The sequence below is a fragment of the Lissotriton vulgaris genome, chromosome 7 (assembly GCF_964263255.1).
Source record: "Lissotriton vulgaris chromosome 7, aLisVul1.2, whole genome shotgun sequence".
NCBI lineage: Eukaryota > Metazoa > Chordata > Amphibia > Caudata > Salamandridae > Lissotriton > Lissotriton vulgaris.
In genome coordinates, this window is record NC_141695.1 from 996,127,262 (window position 1) to 996,147,795 (window position 20,534).

A 20,534-nucleotide genomic window follows, 5' to 3' on the forward strand; every position below is an offset into this window, starting at 1 on the left:
GGGCTTATTGTGGACAACTATATTCACATTGTGATTACACTTAGGATTAAATGGTCCTGTGTTTTATTTAAAGAGAGTGCTGCAAAAAGGTCCTAATATATTTATTGTCTTTAGCACGTTAGTTAACTAATTGGCAACTAGCACCTTTTGGTAGTAAGGTGGCTGAACTAATATAGCACCTCGCTCTAATCTAGATATTTTCACACTGTGCTGGTTGAAAATTGTGTAACATTGTTTGATTTGCGGTAAAATTCCCTTTTGGGAACCACTACTACCATTTTTGGGAAGTTATTGTACATTTAGTTTTACGATTCAACTTTCCAATGTATTCACACTAGGAAAGACGGGGGCGTTAAGTAGGTCCAGCATACATGCCCCAAAACCTAGAAGTCAAATAAGATGTATGCAGTTCCTATGGAGAGTGGCTGGAAGGTCAATAGGTGCGGAGGTTCCAGCTAAGAGAAGGAAGATAGGGGGGAATAGCTCCAATAAGGAGCAAGGGCCCTTCACACCGCAAGAGGTGTCATGCTTCATCATAGTGCAGCTCCTTGTTGGGCCGGCGCTGCAATGCCCAACGGGCCCTGCAGGGGGGCTCTTTGCCGGAGGTATCCAAAGTCGTTTGCCAACAGGCCCTAGAAGATAGGGTGTGGGAGCGAATGTGTGGTGAGTAGAGTGGTAGTCAAAGTGTGTCTAAAAATAGCTATGAAAAGATCCTTTATTCGCTGGATACTTATGCTGTGATTAAGACTGACTATGAGAGTTGTGGCTGGCAAGGAACATTAAACCTTCCCAAATTGAGGGGTGAAAAAGGAAAGTGGTCAATAGGTCGACATGTTTCATGACTTGATTCTCCAGAAGGATGAGCGGCATTTCATCAAGACGGGGGGGGGGGGGAGTCCTCGTCTACTCTAAAGTATGGGGACGATCAAAAGAGTGTCCAAGGAAGTACCATCCCTTTGATTTGGATTCGTGTGTAAGCCAGGGAACAATAGGGGTGTGTGGGTGTGAACAATGGCTTCCTTCTGGATAAAAACCGGGAGGGAAAAAGAGGTACACAACAAGGGTAAGTAACCACAGTATCACATTTAGGAGGAGCCTGTGACGCAACACACTGAATGTAGGATTGCATTAATAAAACCATCAAGCCATGTGTAACAAAGTGTCAAAGGTTGACTAACCGAACCTGTGGAAAAGATTAAGAACTTGCAAAGTACATACCGGTAATCATGTGCAGCATAAGAGAAGTACATGCTATCTTCATTTATTGGGGTATATATAGGATCAACCTTTGGGGGACGGTAGAGCCCTACCACCACAACAGTGTCCCCTGGCCGATCTGTCTGAGGGAAGAGGGGGTTGTAGTAAGGGGCACGGAGAAAGAACCAGACTCACCTAGAAGGGAATGTCGGTTTTCCCCAGCCTGGACGTCCGAATCACCCGCAACACTGGCGAGGGCGAACCACCTTTTGCATGGAGGAAGAAGTGGTAAGAAGAGCTGTAGTATCAAAAGACTGCCTTGCGGTGGACTAGCGGCATGAGACCAGGTAGGTGGGAAGAGTGTGCGCTGCTTATATAGGTCCCCTAGTTACTGTGAGGGAGGCCACACGGGCCATGGTGGTGTGTGGGTAGACTAAAACAAGGAAGTGGCAAGCGGCTCAGTACTGAAAGAATGCCGGGGTATTGGAGCACCGCAAGTGGTAAGGGCGCAGCAATCAGAGCTGGTTGGGAGGGTAATGGCCAAGGCCAATGGGAGACTGCCACGGTGAAACTGCACGTATGAGGGGTCGAGGAGCAGTGTGAAGGGTAGCTGCCTGTAGACTGTAAGGGGAGGAAGGGAGGTCCGGTTGCCTGTTCTGTTGCAGCCATGCCATGTGGGGATACAGATCACCACATCACAATGTGTTAGTCTGATGCCTGATGCATGGTGCTTGGCGGGGATGAACAACCCATACACTGACTTGTGAGACCAGTCCATTGGGCACTGCCAGATTGCCCTATAGGCCAGTCCGACCATGCTAACAATCATCTTTGAAAAATGTATTATATCTAAAAAACAGAAAGTGCCCAGTACATGGCAATATGTGCATAATTTAACATTTGTTTTTTGAAACTTCTGCAAGCAAAGCCTGAAGCTTGCTGCACAGTAGCTACTTTGTTCCACAGCCACGTTTTCCCTAAAACCATGAGATACTGTGAGAGACTAAATGTGATTGTGGCCTGCAGAAGCACATCAGATCTGACATACCATCATTTCAGCACCTCACAAAGCATTTCCTTTTACTTGTCCGAACAGTTGCCTACTAGACAGCAAGGCTTTGGAAACCGCATGGGTGAGCCCTCACGTGCAGCAGGGCAAACTGACATCCTTTTCCTCCGCCGTCATTTGTTTTTCTAAAAGATTTTCACCATTAAAATATAGATTTTTTTTATGCAGTGGAGTTTGCATATGGTTGTTGTTTTTATATATGGCATGCCCATAAGTGCAAATACTTTTATTGACTAACTATAATATGAAATCAAACGTTTGGGTTTTTGGAGTGACAACACGTTTCAGCATGTTTTAAACATAAATAGCAGGACATTAATGTCTCTGTTCAATCTGATTTGCATTTATCTGGTAGCACATGGTGTCGGCAGCCAGAAAGATGATTTTCTGTCACTCACTGAAGGTGCCCTGACGGCTATTGTGATCTGAAACCGCTCTGTGGGCTCTGTGCAAATGCCCTTTCTCATCGCCAATTAACCCTTTCGATGCTCATGACGAGCTCAGCTCGTCATGATGCACAGTTGAGCTGTGCTGATGACGAGCTGAGCTGGTCATGAATAAAGGTGAATAGTGATTTACAGCACAGGAGGGGGAAAACGCCTAGCAGCCAAGGTGTTAATGCTTCTATCAAACATCCTCTCTTAGCGTCCCCATTTCGTGTCATTACCTCCATATCTCACACATATGGAAAACCAGATCTGGTGGTTGAGCCTTATCCTAGATCTCCTTTTTTTAAGTTCAAAATAAGCTTTATTGAAAGTTTTGAAAAAGTCATATAAACAATTTAAATACACAAATGCATATAATTGATACAAAAAGAATAAATGAAACACATGAGAACAAGAATCAAAAATCCAAAATAGATAAGAAAAAACAGTTCATATGAAATAAATACAAAAGGATAAAAAGAAAAGAAAAATACCAGCTTGGAGATAAAGAGTAATACAATACTATGAAATATAATACTAAACAACATAGCAATTTTGTGAATATTATGAAAAAGAGAAAAAAAATTAAAAAAAGACAATATAAGAAAAGGAACTCAAGGAGGTTTAGCAACTTCTTGTTGAAAGGGAGATTTAGGCAGAGAGCGAAGGGCACAAGAATCAAAAAATGAAGTAACCGGATCCCATAACTGCTTTCGTTTTGGGGCTAAAACAGGTGGATAAACATATGTTGTATCTAATCTATGATTATAGCACACAGCATACCACCAAGCCTGATAAGAGAGTTTAGTGGAGTCTTTCCAAGCTTTGGTAATTTGCTGAAAGCTACTGCAAGAAGTAAGTCAATTATTTTTATATCGAGATTGTGAGGGTTCCAGATAGGTGAAATACTACCTAAAAAAATATGTGATATATGAAACGGATGTGTAGTGGAGAAGATTTTATTAATTTGAGACCAAACCTGAACCCAAAACCGGTGAACCAGATTGCATTTGAAAAGCATGTGTAATAAATCTGCCTGAGGGGTTGAGCAGGACCAACAAGCGTGAGATAGGGCAGGATATCTTTTACTAAGTGTTAATGGGGAAAGTAGGAGTCGATTATAGATGAAAAATAGAGGTTGAATAGTGTTTGCAGCCCTAGATGATTTTCGTAATTTAACCCATAGCCTATCCCAAAGTTCCTAGATCTCCTTAAAGTGCGGAACGAGCTGCCGCTACACATAAGAGCCTCCTCCTCACATCTTGAATTCCACAAGAGGCTGAAGAACCGTCGGTTCGAGTTGTCCCACTAGGCCCTAGGTGCGGCTAGACGCACACCTGTTCAGCATCTGGATATTCTCCAGGGTGATGGTGCACTCTTCAAATCAGCATAACATTTGCATTACCATAAAGGTGATAAGCATGTTGGTTTAATGCATGTGTGCTGCATGAGTTTGATTGCTGCGAGTGGTCTTTGGTGTTCCTGCTGTTTTCATATCTCTTCTTCCATGATTTTGGGTAATCATTTGCTGGTAGGATGTGCCCGTTTACGATTGGTATAATATCATTTGAAGGGATCGTGTTATTATTTTTGTACTCAGATGTACTGAGACGGCTCAAGGCTAAGCTAGCGTTAAACCCCTTCTCTGTCGAAAGAGTGTCTGTTGCATGCATGATGCTGCAGTTCCCAATAGTGTAATCCTGGTGTGCTTACCATTTACGAACAATGACATTGCATCCATGTGATAGGGTGGTTTATTATTGTCTAGAAGGCAGCTATGTCAGACTGTGCACATAGAATGCCTCAGTTATTCATACACAAGTAAAGTGCACTGTTGTTGCAAAGTGTACGGAAATCTGGATGATTTTCATTAGTACTATGAATAGTAGCAACTATTAAAATGAACCTTATAATATTGTTTGGCATAAAAGATATGTTTATCATTTGTACAGATTTTTTTATTTTTAGTTAAATTGTAACACTATTGGGAGATGTTGAATCATTTTAGGATTTAAAGAACGCCTACAACAGACCGAAATTGCGTAGGAACAAAGGTGCAAGTTTAAGTACGCTTAGACAGGAAGAAAAGGAACCTCTTTCATTTTAATTAAGCAGGTAGGAAACTGTGTCCTATCACTTATTGTGAGAAGTCTGCAGCTTTGCCTCTTCATGGTCAGAACGCAAATCAGAATCCAGGTTGTTGTACTGAATGGAAGGTTAAGTGGTGTGATGGAGCCAGGAGGCCTATTAAAGTGGTCAGGAAAGCGTTTCCTTATTTTACTGAGTAATGTCACATAAGTCCATCAGAGAACTTTGTACTTAATTGGTGACTTTAAATGGCAAAACCAGCTTGGTCAGTTCCTTTGCAAAACAGCCTTTTGAAAGAAGGTCCTTTAGGTTACAGACCAGACTCCAATAAGACCCCTTCTCTATTTTTGTGTCAGTTTTACATATGAGACCTTTCTAGTGTTCATCCGAAATTATGGAACAGCATTGCACAGCAGGCAAATCCAAACCCTGGTACAATTGGCATGTATAGAACCGTGGCTTCAGGAATCATATACACGATCTTCATCAATGAGTCCAAAAAGACATCGGCCCAGAGACGCTGCCCAACTCTGACAATGCTCTTCTTGTGTGCCTTGCTCTAGTTGTAGAAGAAACAACCTTGCATCAAGAGCATTTCATGCACGTGGCTAGCACAGACTTCATCTGCCTGGGAGCTTCTTTAGCTGAGAAGACATATGCATCCTCATAGTGGGCCAACCCATACTTATAATAATTGTAAGACTATAAGGGGCAGATTTACAAGCCCCGTGCACCACTTTTGCGTCACTTTTCCCATGTTAAAAGTGACGCAAAAGTGGCGCAAGTGGCTTGTAAATCTGCCCCTAAGTGTGTAGGTTCAAACATCTGAGCATCTAACACCCATTAAAGAAGAGTATATGCCTCCACCCACTTGGGCTAAGAGACGCAGATATACACAGCTTAAAATGATGATTCGGCATGAATTTGCTAATCCAGGTGCCTACATGTTTAGCACTGTGGGTGCTCTAACCTCTTCCGTGCTCATGGCGAGCTCATCTCATCATGAGTCACGGTGCTGCTGTGCTCATGATGAGCTGAGCTCGTCATGACACGCGCGGCGCTCACACGTGGGACTAATTCCCCCGCTTTGCTGCGCATTTTATTAAAATGGGTGTGGTCAGCTCGTCATGAGCACAGCGCCACCATGCTGCGTGACGAGCTAAGCTTGTCACAAGCACCGCAGCGCTGCGCACACCCCACCGCCCCCCAGCACAGCAGGGGAATTAGCCCCGCAGCGAAGGGGTTAAATCTACATGACCTATTTTGCCATATTAGCTAAGTGTTCAGCCAACAGCTTGCTTCTCAGATTGAAGAGTGCTGGCATGTAATGGGTCCCTCAAAACCCATTCTTAGATTCGTATATTCAGACTTTCAACCACGATTATCTGGAACTATGTCTCAAGCCAAGAAGCAGATGGCACAATATAATGTGTAGATTTAAAACATCCCCAAATTGTTCTGAACACCTAACTGATGAAAAATCTATTGGTATCAGCCTTCATAATGTTTACATTTTTTAAAGAACGTTGAACACCTTCCCGGATAAAAAAACACCAAGTTGATTCATAGAAGAATCCCACTATCAGAAATGTTCGCTTTTTGTGTTCATATTTAGGTGTCTTCGTTGAGTTCACTGGAGATTGTCCGGGTTCTCACATAGGGTAGAGCGCCTCTGTGTCTGCGATTCATCTCCCAGAGCCCTTTGCCTGCCATGAAGTGAGGTGTCCTGGCAGATGCATCAGGAGGATTTGGTCATTCAACCGTCCTGCTGGGTGGTATGCTTTGATGGAGGAGGGTCGATATTTTAGGTCAAAAGTGTGGGACAGCATATCAATGCCAGAAAACCCAATGAGAGACTAAGAGATGGGGTTAGAATGACAATTCTATCAAATAAATGAAATACTTGTACACAGGTGTAGCAAAGTGGCTCTATATATACTGGACCAAAATAAGGCACAGTATGTATAGACTCCCCAGTCCCCAGAGGCTTGGCAGAGGCTAAAGTTAGATATAACCTTACTCTCTAACATGGTAGCTTGGTTGAGCAGTAAGGCAGTATCAGAGGACAGTGTAAAGCATTTGTTGTACACACTCAGTCAGCAAATGGTCTCACACACTCAAGAACTGAACTCTAGGCCAATTGTTTTGTATCAAAAGATATAGTTGTTTTATTTTAGAACCAACAAGGTATCAAAATATACTTTCTCATAAAGAGTTACTTTAGTTAAATACTTTTCAAATATGCATTAGACTTTTTGAATGCAATAGTTACAGTTTGTTGCAATAGGCAACACAATTTCAAACACAATGCAACATTGAGCTCAATGGGAATTTTCAGTTAAATGCAATTCATTATTTTGTAGATTACTTTTCTAACCACAAAACTGGATCCTAGATTCAGTCCCGGGACATGTCCTGTAAACACTTAAGTAAAAACGTTTTGGTTGCTGCAGCCCTTAGGGGTCTTCTCTGATCACAATGCCCTGTATACCCATGGTACCATTTACCAGGGGCTGACATGTGGCCAGAGATACCAATTGGGTTTTAGCTTCAATACAGTTTTAGGGAAGGAACACAGGCCCTGGGCACCTGATTGGCAGGAGCGCAGGGCACACTTAGTCAAAGCACATCAGCAATTCAGCAAAAAGTGGGGGAATACCATGCAAGAAAGGTGGCACTTTCTCACAACAGGATAAAACAATCTGCAGAAACTGCATAACACACAAATGCAAGCCAGTTAAGGTGACAAGTACAATACTATAATCATCCGCAAAATATACTAACAACAACACTTGGAAAGGGGAGACCACTCAGTCACCCCGAACGTATGGACGGGTGCCCCGATCCCCCGGGAAACCGTTGCGGGCGGGGGGCGTGTCACGGCCGCCTAAAAGGGTTGTCCTAAACACCCGCCCGGAAGTCCGTGTACCTATGGGCGGGATGGGGGCACGGCCCCAGCCTTCCCGCTGCTGGATAAAAGGCGCGGGAATCCAGGGAAGCGTCCTCTTGTTCCTGCGCTCTGAAGGCTGCACCACTCGTCGCTCGTGAGCCCTCAAGGGAACAAGCTGCAGTTTTTTGAACGTGTAATCGTTGTTTTTTCTGTTTCAGTCGTCAAGGCGTAGCTGGTATCCAAGTCACTTCGGGAGGACAGGCTGAGCTAACGTTGAACGCGGACATGCCTGGTAAGAAGACTGGAAAGAGCTCCGAGATGGAACGTATGCTTCGCACATTGGTGAATCAAGTGTCGGCGATGGACAGAAAGTCCGGTAAATTAGACCAGCTGGGTCTCGGCCTAGTGGCCCTCAGGAAACAAGTGGAGGCCAAGCGGGACCCTCAGGCGACCTAAGAGGATCGTAGGGCCGGTGTTGCCAAACATCACCCCAGGGGGGGATAAGGGAAAAAGGAAGACGAAGAAAGCGAGTCCTAGCGAGGTCCCAGTTCCAATGGAAGTCCCACCAGTCCCAGTAGCACCAGCGTCCAGCCCGGTACCCACACCGGATGGGGGATTGCCAATCCCTGTGGTTATAACACCGCTGGAAGACAACCAGATGCCTCCTGAATTAGCGCTTCAGTTGGCGGCTGTGTTACCCTGGTTAAAGAAGGGAACGGAGGGATCCGCGGCTGTAGAAGACCCGGCCGAAGAAGCTAGACTGATTATTGAACAGTTAAGGCAGACAAGGGGTGCTGGGGCGGCGAACGTGCCTTCTATTTCTCCACAGGTGCCGAAGGTGGTTGCTGTCGAAAACCAGAATAAGTCGACGGACACGGCTGGAGGTGCGGCGGAGGCCGGTAAGAGATCACTCCCAATGATGAGTGAGGGCGCGGTACCCTCTAGGCGGGAAAGCTTGGCACAACATATTCCCTTGGTTACTATGGAGTTGGTGTGGTCCAATAAGTATAATAATATGTTTTCACTGTTAACTGATCATCGAGAGTTAGAATATGCCAAGACTCAGAAGGATTTATGGCACCCCAGTGTATGGCGGGCAAAAATGGCTGAATTCAGGGTCGAGGAGTCGATGATGAACTGGATCAGGGCCTTTTCTGTAGCGATTATCGCTGAACGTACACCAGAAGTGTTGAGTGACCTGGATTGTTACCAGAGCAGGATCACGAGCTTCCATGAGAAGTATGGAGGAGAAGAATGGAAAGGGTACGACATGGCGTTTAGAAAGGCAAAAGAGTTTAATGAAACATTGACTTGGGATTGTTTAGATACGGTATCTTGGCATGCACAGCTCTTGCCGGGTTCAGCGGGTGGTTCAGGGTCGAGCACAAATGGCTCCAGGGCCTTTCCACAGAAACAGCCGCAGCCCTTTCGACCAAGCTATGGGGGGGAGTCTCAGCCTAGATCGGGCGGGAACGGAAGTAAGCGAGGAGTGTGTTGGGGCTTCAATAAGGGGACGTGTGGCAGGCCGCAAGGAACGTGTAAGTTCAGGCATGCGTGCTCTAGTTGTGGTAACACCTCACACCCTGAAACTAGCTGCCGATCCAAAAACAATGGGACCGGAGGTAAAGGGGGTACCAAGCAGGATTGATGCGGTGCCCCGGATGTCCACACCTTCACCCGTAGATATCCTGGCTTTGACCCCATGGCTTAACAGATACCCTGATCATGCGTCCGCTGGGATCCTGCGAGATGGCTTCTCACACGGCTTCAGGATCCCGGCGGGCGATTTTCGGGGGGCCCCCTCATGTAAGAACCAACTGTCCGTGCAGCACAACCCGGCGGTTGCCGCCAAAAAGATCGCCAAGGAGGTTAGCTTGGGGCGGGTTGCAGGACCTTTTTGTGACCCACCAACAAATGATTTTTGTATGTTCCCCATTAGGGGTGGTGCCTAAAAAGGACCCGGGGGAGTACAGGCTCATCCATAATTTGTCGGCACCGAGCGGGGCTTCCGTCAATGAGGCGATCGACCCTGACATTTGCAGTGTAAAGTATGCATCTTTCGATGACGCAGTAGTATTGTTGAATCGCTTAGGCCCCGGTGCATTGTTAGCAAAGTCGGATATTGAATCTGCATTTAGGTTACTTCCGGTGCATCCCCAAGATCAGCGCTTGCTGGGTTTTACGTTTCAGGGGAAATACTACATAGATATGTGCATGCCAATGGGTTGTTCAATTTCGTGTGCCTATTTTGAAATGTTTAGCTCGTTTCTGGAGTGGGTGTTCTCAAAGGCCACAGGGCACCAACATGTGATGCATTATCTGGATGATTTCCTCTTTCTCGGCCCAGCGGGCACTCGGGACTGTGCGCGGGCATTGCAGGACTTCTGCGTGCTCATGCGGGGTATCGGGGTGCCGATGGCGCCAGGGAAGACAGTGGGGCCGACTACCTCCCTGGAGTTTTTGGGCATAGAACTAGACTCCGTGGAGGGGTGCTTCCGCTTGCGGGCAGAAAAGATCGCCAAATTCAGGGCTTCCTTGTTGCAGTGTCTCCGGAACGAGAAAGTGACATTGCACCAATTGCAGCAAACAGTGGGTCAGCTTAACTTTGCATTAAGAGTGATACCGATGGCTCGCCCTTTCTCACGATCCATTGCCCAGTCCATGGTAGGCCTCAAGGAAGGGTACCATCGAACGAGACTGTCGGCGGAGGTTCGCCAGGACATGCTTATCTGGCTGGCATTCCTGGCGGACTTCAACGGCCGAGTGGTCTGGAGCAAACCCCCGGCCTCGTCGGCGGAACTAGGCTTATGGACCGACTCGGCAGGCAGCGTGGGGTTTGGCGCGATCCTCGTAAACCATTGGTCGGCCCAAAGATGGCCAGCATGGTAGGAAGCAAGCGGTTTGATGAATAACATTGGCTTCCTAGAGCTCTTCCCCATCTGGGTGGCTCTGTCGGCATGGCCAGAGAAATTCAGAGACCGCTCGGTGGTATTTTGGTCCAATAATATGACTGTGGTTGAGTGCATTAATCAGCAGGCAGCACACTGCAAATGGATATTGCGATTGTTGAAAGAAATTGTGTTGAAATGCTTGAGATTAAACGTACAGTTCAGGGCAAAACATGTGCCGGGTGTACTGAATAATGCAGCTGATGCGCTCTCTCGTTTCAAAATGCAGGCTTTCAGGGATTGTTTACCCTCAGCGGAGCTAGTGGCAGCGCCATTTCCCAAAGCACTATGGCAAATCAGCGTCCCGGACTACAAAACCTCGTGGGAGCCAGTTTAGCGCCCAGGACAAGGAAAGCTTATGAAGGGGCGTTCCGCGTGTACTGCGCCTTTTTGGGCCCGGCAGGGGAGCATAGATGGGGTCAGGAGGAGTCATTTGTCCGATTCTTAGTGGCACTTCATGAGGAAGGCCGGTCGGCGGCAACAGCAAGTCGGTATAAGGCCGCCATATCATTTATGGCTCAGCTCCATGGGATCAGGGACCCAACGGACTCCTTTCTAGTCAGGAAGGCTCTGCGCGGCTGGCGGCACTTATAGGGGTGCAGAAAGGATAACAGGCACCCAATAGGGTTTGACAAGTTGACCTCCTTGCTGGCTAAACTAGAAGAGACATGCTCCTCACCTAGCGAGGTTATACTATTCCAGGCAGCGTTCGCATTGGCATTTTATGGGGCCCTGCGGGTGAGCGAACTAGTGGCTGCTAACAAAAGAGATACAGAAGGAGGTCTGCGCAGGGATCACATCCAAGTGAGGGGGGATTCTTTGCTGATCTCGATAGCCAGGTCAAAGACGGACCAGGAGGCCCAGGGGAATAGCGTTGTGTTGCAGCACGCTCCAGGTAGTCCCGGTTGTCCAGTAAAGCATGTTGAGGCCTACCTAAGACAAAGGTTGACAACGTGGGGGGGGCCTTGCTACGACATACGGACGTCACCCTGCTGACAAAGTTTCAGTTTCAGAGGGTGCTGGCAATCACGATTGCAGCTGCAGGCTTGAACCCGAGTGATTTTGGGACCCATTCATTTAGGATAGGGGGCGCTACAGAAGCTACGGCTCAAGGTCTGCAGGCAGATAGGGTTAAGCAGTTAGGCCGCTGGTCTTCGAACTGTTTGAAGAGGTACGTGCGACTGCACATGTTGTAAGTTATGGATAAAGTGCACTCACGCTTGTTGTCTTTTGTTTGGATTACAGTTTCACGAGCCTGTGACGCAGGGTGGAAATTGGGACCGGCCCAGCATCAGATAACCACCATTTCAGGAAAAAGGAATGGAAGACGTGTGGTCTGGGTCGTGGGCCACTCATAACTGAGGCGTGCCGGGGACGTATTCAAGACAGGTGATGCGATCCACACATCTGAGGAATATGGGTTCAGGGTGTCCTTCTACGGGAAGGGCGGCCTGTGTATTGACCGACTGCAAAGTTTTGTGGAAGAATTACTAGGGCGGCACAGGTCACAGCCATCTGTAGTCATAGTGCACATTGGGGGCAATGACTTGGTAAGACTAGGCAGACGAGCTTTAGTTGAGAACATACTATCTGTTGTTAGCTGGTTAGCAAAAAGGCTCCCGGGATGTACAATAGCCTGGTCTCACCTGATTCCGTGGAGGGTATGGCGGGGTGGTTTGTCCACGACAGCGTTGAACCATTCGGTAAAGAGGGTCAACAATAAAATGGAGAAATTGTTTCGCTCTGCTCATCTTCAAAGCATATCGCATGGGTGCATATGGGGGAATCACTGTTATTCTGAGGATGGGGTACATCTGTCCAGGGCGGGGAATGACTTATTGATAGGAGACATGATAGCTTGGCTAGTGGGGTTGAGGAGACATGACCTATAGGAGGTGTGGGGGGGGGCAGATAGTCGGTCAACTATATGGCCTGTGGCAGTAAGGTCATGATCGGTGCGCAGTGATTTCAAGGTCCCTACGGGGGGCGCCACCCATTATGGATGGGAGCGCCCGGGGGGAGGCGGCACCCATTACGGATGGGTCGCCCAGGGGGAGACGGCCATAGGCCCCTCCCAGGGGAAGACGGCTATATGCCCCTCCCCAGAATTTCCCGGGGCCGGATATCCGCTCCGGCAGAAGAGAGTGCGGGGAAAGGGGGGGAGTCCACGCTGTCCTTCTTACAGATACCCCACACGGGAACTCAGACGACCTTAAGATGGCGTCGAGTGAAAGGGGGCCCCCACGACAAGGGAAGTTACAGTTGGCTACGAGGGTAAAGTCCTCTGCGCATGCGCCACTCACGCGTGAGGGCGGGAATTGGGTGATAGGGATCTGACACCGGTTAAGACCTTGCCGTTGGCCCCTAACGTTAGGATGTACAAATTCGTATATAATGCATTTGTCATGATGTTAGACTCGGTTAGGAAATCTTTGTATTAGAGATTTGTTAAGGTTAGCCTGAATACCTGTCTTCATCAAATGTAATGGAAGTTGAATTTGTACATGATACATGAAACGTTTTTAATTTAAAATTTAAAATTTTGTTTCATATTTTAATAAATACGGCCGGGGGGTCGTGAGGCCCCCCCGCCTTCCAAAAGTTCAAACTGTCTCTGTCTCCTCCCATTGGGATTGGTGGTGGAAGGGGTGGCGGGCATCCCGGCCCATATGGAAAGGGGAGACCACTCTGTCACCCCGAACGTATGGAACGGTGCCCCGATCCCCCGGGAAACCGTTGCGTGCGGGGGGTGTGTCACGGCCGGTATGCCCATAGCGGCGTGGTCGGAGCACGCCCCCGCCGCCTAAAAGGGTTGTCCTAAACACCCGCCCGGAAGTCCGTGTACCTATGGGCGGGATGGGGGCGCGGCCCCCGCCTTCCCGCTGCTGGATAAAAGGCGCAGGAATCCAGGGAAGCGTCCTCTTGTTCCTGCACTCTGAAGGCTGCACCACTCATCGCTCGTGAGCCCTCAAGGGAACAAGCTGCAGTTTTTTGACCCACCCACCAGCCCCTGTTGCAAATATTTGGAGTGAACAAAGTCCTATGTTGCTGTTTGATTGTAATAAAACAATTTTGTTGGAATCATTGCTTTCATCCTAAATTGATGACAAGAGTATGCATGTAACTGAATACTTGCTTATAGGCCTTTTTTTCCTTTGTAGAAATGTTAAGGAATGTATGCAATAAAGACTATTCTGTGCTATAGGACCTTTTTTCCTTTGTAGCAATGTTGAAGTCAGTGTATATATCGAGCTGTACTACAAGAGTAAGCATAGGTTTCTTTCCCCTAGTAGGTAACTAATTGTCGTATTTATTTAGTCTTCGGTCGGGCGGTAAGGTCATGATCGGTGAGCAGTGATTTCAAGGTCCCTAGGGGGGGTGCCACCCATTATGGATGGGAGCGCCCGGGGGGAGGCGGCCATTGGCCCCTCCCATGGGGGGCGGCACCCATTACGGATGGGTCGCCCAGGTGGAGACGGCCATAGGCCCCTCCCAGGGGGAGACGGCTGTATGCCCCTCCTCAGAATTTCCCGGGGCCGGATATCCGCTCTGGCGGAAGAGAGTGCGGGGAAAGGGGAGGAGTCCACGCTGTCCTTCTTACGGCTACCCCGCACGGGAACTCAGACGACCTTAAGATGGCGTCGAGTGAAAGGGGGCCCCCACGACAAGGGAAGTTACAGTTGGCTACGAGGGTAAAGTCCTCTGCGCATGCGCCACTCACACGTGAGGGCGGGAATTGGGTGATAGGGATCTGACACCGGTTAAGACCTTGCCGTTGGCCCCTAACGTTAGGATGTACAAATTCGTATAAAATGCATTTTGTCATGATGTTAGACTCGGTTAGGAAATCTTTGTATTAGAGATTTGTTAAGGTTAGCCTGAATACCTGTCTTCATCAAATGTAATGGAAGTTGAATTTGTACATGATACATGAAATGTTTTTAATTTAAAGTTTTAAATTTTGTTTCATATTTTAATAAATACGGCCGGGGGGGTCGTGAGGCCCCCCCGCCTTCCAAAAGTTCAAACTGTCTCTGTCTCCTCCCATTGGGATTGGTGGTGGAAGGGGTGGCGGGCATCCCGGCCCATAATGGTTTGGCTGCAATTTCTGTAGAACAATTTGAACTGTTTCCCAAACATATGGATTCAATAAACCCCAGATATTTACTTTTGTATACAAACTTTTGAGAAATCTAGAGAACTGAACTCCACATATCTTGACCTTTCAAAACTCATGCCACTTGATTATAGTCTAGGGGTGGGCGGAACTTGCAAAGTTACATGAAAACTTCGCCAGATTCAGGGGAGTTCCATGAGTCGGTGGAATCGGCATGTTGCTTGCACTGCTCATGCTTATTTATTGTGCAGGGAGGGTGTATCTCACTGCAAAATCAGCACAAATGATACCAAGCGGCACACTGGAGTGTGCTGCTTATTCGCTGACTCTCTAGTGGATTTTCTACTCGAGCTGCCGTTTTATCACCACAAACATTTGTAACCGCCCACAGTAAATTGCACTAGAGGACGCCAATTAACACTTGCGTCAACTTACCTGCGTCGAGCCATGCACGATAAAGAACTCCACCATGCTGAAGTTTTCTGGAACTCTGCATTTCAAGTGTAATGCGGAGTAGGCAAAACTCTGCAAACTACACTGGTGGAGCAAAATGTATCACCCACTCCTAGATTATACCAGCATGCCTTTGATTCACACAGTGTTTGTACACTATAATCACATATTTTAACATAAACTGTTCTGCTTTGTTTTCTTCCTTCTTATACACTTACCTACATTTGTGTAATTAACCTCTCTCTCTTCATCGAGGTTTCCTTCCCTCATGCATCGCTTTTCTCTTCTACACCCCCAATCCATGACTCAATTAATTTAATTTAACTTATTCTCTCTTTTTTCAGTCTTTAATGGTTTGCTCGGCTGGACGTATGCAGTATGCTCATCATTGCTACGCCTCTCATAATATTTGTATCCAATTGTCAAGAACCTGATTCCATTGACCCTGCTGCAATGGTTAATCTAAAATTGCTTCTTTGGTGTACTTACATATAGCCATTGTTAACTTGATTTTGTGACAAACAGTTTGACAAGGAGATTGTGATGGCTTTCTACCACCCACACTGTAGAAATGCCTGTGTCACCTCAATGGAGGTTACAAAATAGTCTGGCAGTTTTTTGCTGTGTTAGCCTTGTGTTTTGACAGTGTACATTCATATCAGATTAAGATTTAGAGCTGAAAAGCATCTGATGATGATAAAGAAAAACAAATAGGAGTGGTCAATGCTGTCCTACCCTGTTGAAAAGAAAAAAGCGAGGGAGGAATTTGATCAACGACGTAGCAGTCCATTGGTTTTTTTGTCCCCCCATGCCACCTTGGACAGAAACTATATACTTCAACGATGAGGCCTAAGGAGGTCAAAACTGGTAGCTGTTTGCTTGTGTTCTGCTCCAGAGAGAAACCTGACCTGTTAGTTTGGGCAGAACTTTTCGTTGGAGTAGAACCAAGCCTGATTAGCATATAGCTGTTTCCTGTCTAGGGTGCAAAAGTAGGCAAACAAACAATGGGCTTGAATGCTGCCCTAGTAGTTACCAGTTGCAGAAATGAATTTGAGCATTCTTCACATTTGCCTCAGTGCTTAGCCCTATGTGAGATGGGTGTTCTCAGACATGGGCCTCATGCTCTATGTGCCACAGGAACCAAGCTATACCTCACTGATGAGGCCAAACTAAGCAGAAATGTGTCTGGGGATACTTGTGATTCCACTACAAAGAGATTTAGCCTTGCAGTTCAGGACAGACCATTCCTAATAGAGCTGCTTCAAGGCTAATTTGCAAAGAACTGATTCCTGTATAAGGTTGCATGGTGGGCAAAACAAACCTCTTGCAGCCAATTCAGAATGCAATTGACTGTTTCATGTCCTGACTAGGCAACAGAAACCATGCTTCATTTGACTTAGTTACCTTCTATTTCATTTAAGCCGTACTATAAAAGTAAAATTCAAGTGGCTTTTTATTCTTCAAAGGGACTTAGTTCAAACGGGACTGTCCTTTCTCACTTCACAATTTCAGGTGTATTTTCCATTCTGTCATCTGCAAAACTTATAGGGGCATATTACCAAGCAATAGCGATAATTATCGCTATTCCTTGGTTAGAGACAAAAATTTACAGCTGAGCTGCGGCGATTTTTACCGCAAATAAACCTTGGTATTACCAAGGTTTAACACAAATGCGATAAAATCGCTGCAAAGCATGAATATCGCTGAGAAGTCAGCGATATTCATGCATTACTGAGCTAATGCTCTTAGCCATGTTATCCACCTCCCATTGGATAACATGGCTAAGAACTGCTCAGGGCACGTGTTAGCTTTTGGAGATATTCGCGCTTAGCGCGAATATCTCCAAAAGTTGGTAATAGGAGATAGCGATGTTAGCGACTGTTTTCAGTCGCTAACATCTTGGCACGCCCACTTTGCATGTCATTAGTGATAAATATCACTGACATGCAAAGTAGGGCCCAAGATGGTCGCTATCTCCTACTAGCTGTCGCTAACTGGTGTTAGCGACAGCTAGGTAATAGTGAGATAATTTTATCTCCGCTTTCTTGGCTTTTAAAGCCAAAAAAGCGGAGATAAACCCCCTTGATAATATGCCCCATAATTTGTTACCAGTATTTAGGTTTAACAGCTTTTCGGGAGACAAACTACGATCATTTGTTCATGTTTTAAGAGGTTGTTTGACGGAATAACGCATGCCTTTTCAACTCCGGCATTAGAACGAAAGCGTTGTTACAACACATTCCTTTTGCATGCAAGTTATTACAATGACTTGCCTGAAGGGGCGCTGCACTTTGGGTTAATATTATTTACTATTCCAACTCCAGTCTGCGCAACAGAAGGGAAGGTGTTGGACTTTAAATCCAACATCTATCCACCAATGTGCCCGACTTAAAGCAAGTCATTATAACGACTTGAGTGCTAAACAAATGCGTAGTAACAACGTGTTTGGTCTATTGTCGGCGCTGTGAAGGCAGGTTGTTATTCCGCCTTTGTATTGAAGGATGTTTCCCATTTTAAGAGTCTGTCTGAAGTGAAATGTGTACAGCGCTGTGGATTCACTTGTGAATCAACTTTGCAAACTATCCTCATGAGGTTTGAATGCTGCTGCATTTTCAGGTCATGAAGGCAGACCCCTTAAGGATGCGTCTTGTAATTTCTGCTATTGCTTATGTAGTATACTCGATGAACATGGAAGACTTGTCTGCACGCTCATCTTCTGCAGATGCATGATAAGTATGGCAGTGCACGAGATGTCCTGATAGGGGAGAGAAATCATGCACTTGTGCAATTTTCACGTGGAATAACGCGGCTTTGTACAAAGGCTAATCTACCAACTACACTGCATTTTGTTGTAAAACCGCCTGTGACCACATATTTAGCATAACATACCATGGTTACTTTGATATGCAGTTTCACTTATGCAATTGACATTAATAAGGTCAAAACAAAAAATGTTGGGCGAATAGTTTAGAACTTTTTTTAATTTATATTTTCTATGATCAGCTGCGAGCTACAGAAATCTGAGATTTCAGGATGACCAGAAAACGTGCAGATATTCCCCACGGAAACACATTGTATATGCATTTTCCTCGTCCATATGATATGTGAAGTACAACCCATCTCTCTTTAAAAGTGGGCTTTGCCAGCTGAAGAAGACGGATATCACCTAAAGCTGTTCACCAACCACAAATATTTGTTGCCTTCCTAGTATTTTACAAACTGTATATTGGAAATAAAGTTATTACGAGTTAAATATTTTCTGTCATGAGGGACAGCTAATTCCGAACAATTTTAGCGCTGGGACTGGAGTTATAAAAGGAATATTGAAACCAAACTTGAATTCTCAATGAAAAGTGGTTTTTCTGAAAGCCTGTCATTATCTTTGAATAACACTTTACTCCTCTCAAGTGGCATGGGAAGGGGCCACTGGGCCGTGTTCAGGTTTAAGAAAGCCTCACTTGTCTTTTCTCAGACAAGCTGCTGCTGCTTCCGATTCAGAGTCGGGGTCCTTAAAACAACAACAGCGGAGCCTCCTGGAGACTACATTCAGGAGTCCCAAATCCTTCGCTAAATTGCCTCACCGCTGTTTGAAACAGTCCCTTTGTGCGAATAAAGTCTGCCTCGCGACACGTGTGGCGATTAACTCTTTCTACATATGTGCCCAAACAAGCCCAGAGTGGAAACAATCCTGGCCTTCAGATGCAGTTAATGATTTGAATGTAAATACAATTTTCTGCTTCAAGGGCCAGGTGCTGCAAGGGATGTAAAAGCTCTGACTCTTTCACCCGCGTGGCTAAAGTTCATGCTCAGGTCAAGAGGACAATGTGGGACGCGGCAGCAGAAGGCAGAGCCCAGGACAGATTGGCGAAGAAGGGTAGAGCGCGCCATCTTAGAATCGCTCTCAGAGGGATAGTGCGTGGGAAGGCCTCGGCTGACAGGCGTCCCCAGATCGATACTGCTCCGTTTTAGGGGCTCTGACCGTCTCACGGTGAATGTGGTGGCACAAATCAGAGAGGACTGTGACAGAGGAATTGCCTTAGGTCATGGCAAACGTTGACCAGATGCGAACAAGCGAAGGCCCAGTTTATAGTCAGTGCTCAACTTGTAGTAAACTATGTGCCGGGCACCAGTCAGGAGGCCACTAGAGCTGGCATCGCCTGTTGCCCCTGCCAACGCTGCCAAAACAAAACTATTAACCATCAAACTCCTAAAAGTGTGATAAGTCAGACTAAACCAGGCTCCCAAAGTTGTAAGAATCTCTTGGGCGGCAGGTAGTAATCTTTTTTTTAAATTAAACCTTTATTTATATAAAATGAAGGGCACAGTCATTATTTCTTTAAAGGTTGGTTATTTTGGTTATTTGATTTCTTGAACTATTAAGAGCAGTTCGCAAATATCGACTCTATATGTATTTCAGCTCCCCCCCCCCCCGATTTTTTATCCATTTTTTGGGAAAGTAGTCATTTTTAATGTATAATTATTAATAAACATCTGTTGTTGTGCTCACCTCTAAATTAGGCACCGTGGGGCAGATTTATGTTAACTGGCGCATCCCGAGGGATGCACCAGTTAACGTGCGCCACAGTGCGCCACAGCTACGCCACCCATGGTGCGCCGCATTTATAATGCTTCAGAAAAGGGGGTGGTGATGAACAGAGTGTCTGAATTAAGCAGACCACTCTTACCCAGTCCAAAGATCAGGGCTTGATCCATCACCGTTATTTATCTCACTGCACCATCCCAGCTCAGAACCTGGCTATATGCAACTCAGTCTGTCCCTGGCCCAGTGCATCATGGGAACAGGGCAGACCAAACTACCAAGCCAATTCTTACCCAGAAAGGAGACAAGCTACCGAGGACCGGTTTCTGGCATTTCAGCCGTCTTCGGCCCGGCTTGCTTGAATCCTGATGGTGCAGTGAGAAAGGGACTCATGTCTGAGTATACCCTGCCACACCTATAGTGGCTAAAAACGATTCAGAAAAGGGGGTGGTGATGAACAGAATGTCCGAATTAAGCAGACCACTCTTACCCAGTCCAAAGATCAGGGCTTGATCCATCACCGTTATTTATCTCACTGCACCATCCCAGCTCAGAACCTGGCTATATGCAAATCAGTCTGTCCCTGGCCCAGTGCATCATGGGAACAGGGCAGACTAAACTACCAAGCCAATTCTTCACCAGAAAGGAGACAAGCTACCGGGGACCGGTTTCTGGCATTTCAGCCATCTTCGGCCCGGCTTGCTTGAATCCTGATGGTGCAGTGAGAAAGGGACTCATGTCTGAGTATACCCTGCCACACCTATAGTGGCCAAAAACGATTCAGAAAAGGGGGTGTTGATGAAC

General features: G+C 46.4%; 1 protein-coding gene across 1 annotated transcript in view; it reads right to left on the bottom strand.

Moving 5' to 3' along the window:
- LOC147702835 (rho GTPase-activating protein 7-like) overlaps nt 1–20,534 on the bottom strand; it is an 892,173-nt gene that overhangs the window by 552,042 nt on the left and 319,597 nt on the right. The gene's annotated exons all lie outside the window — the stretch shown is intronic.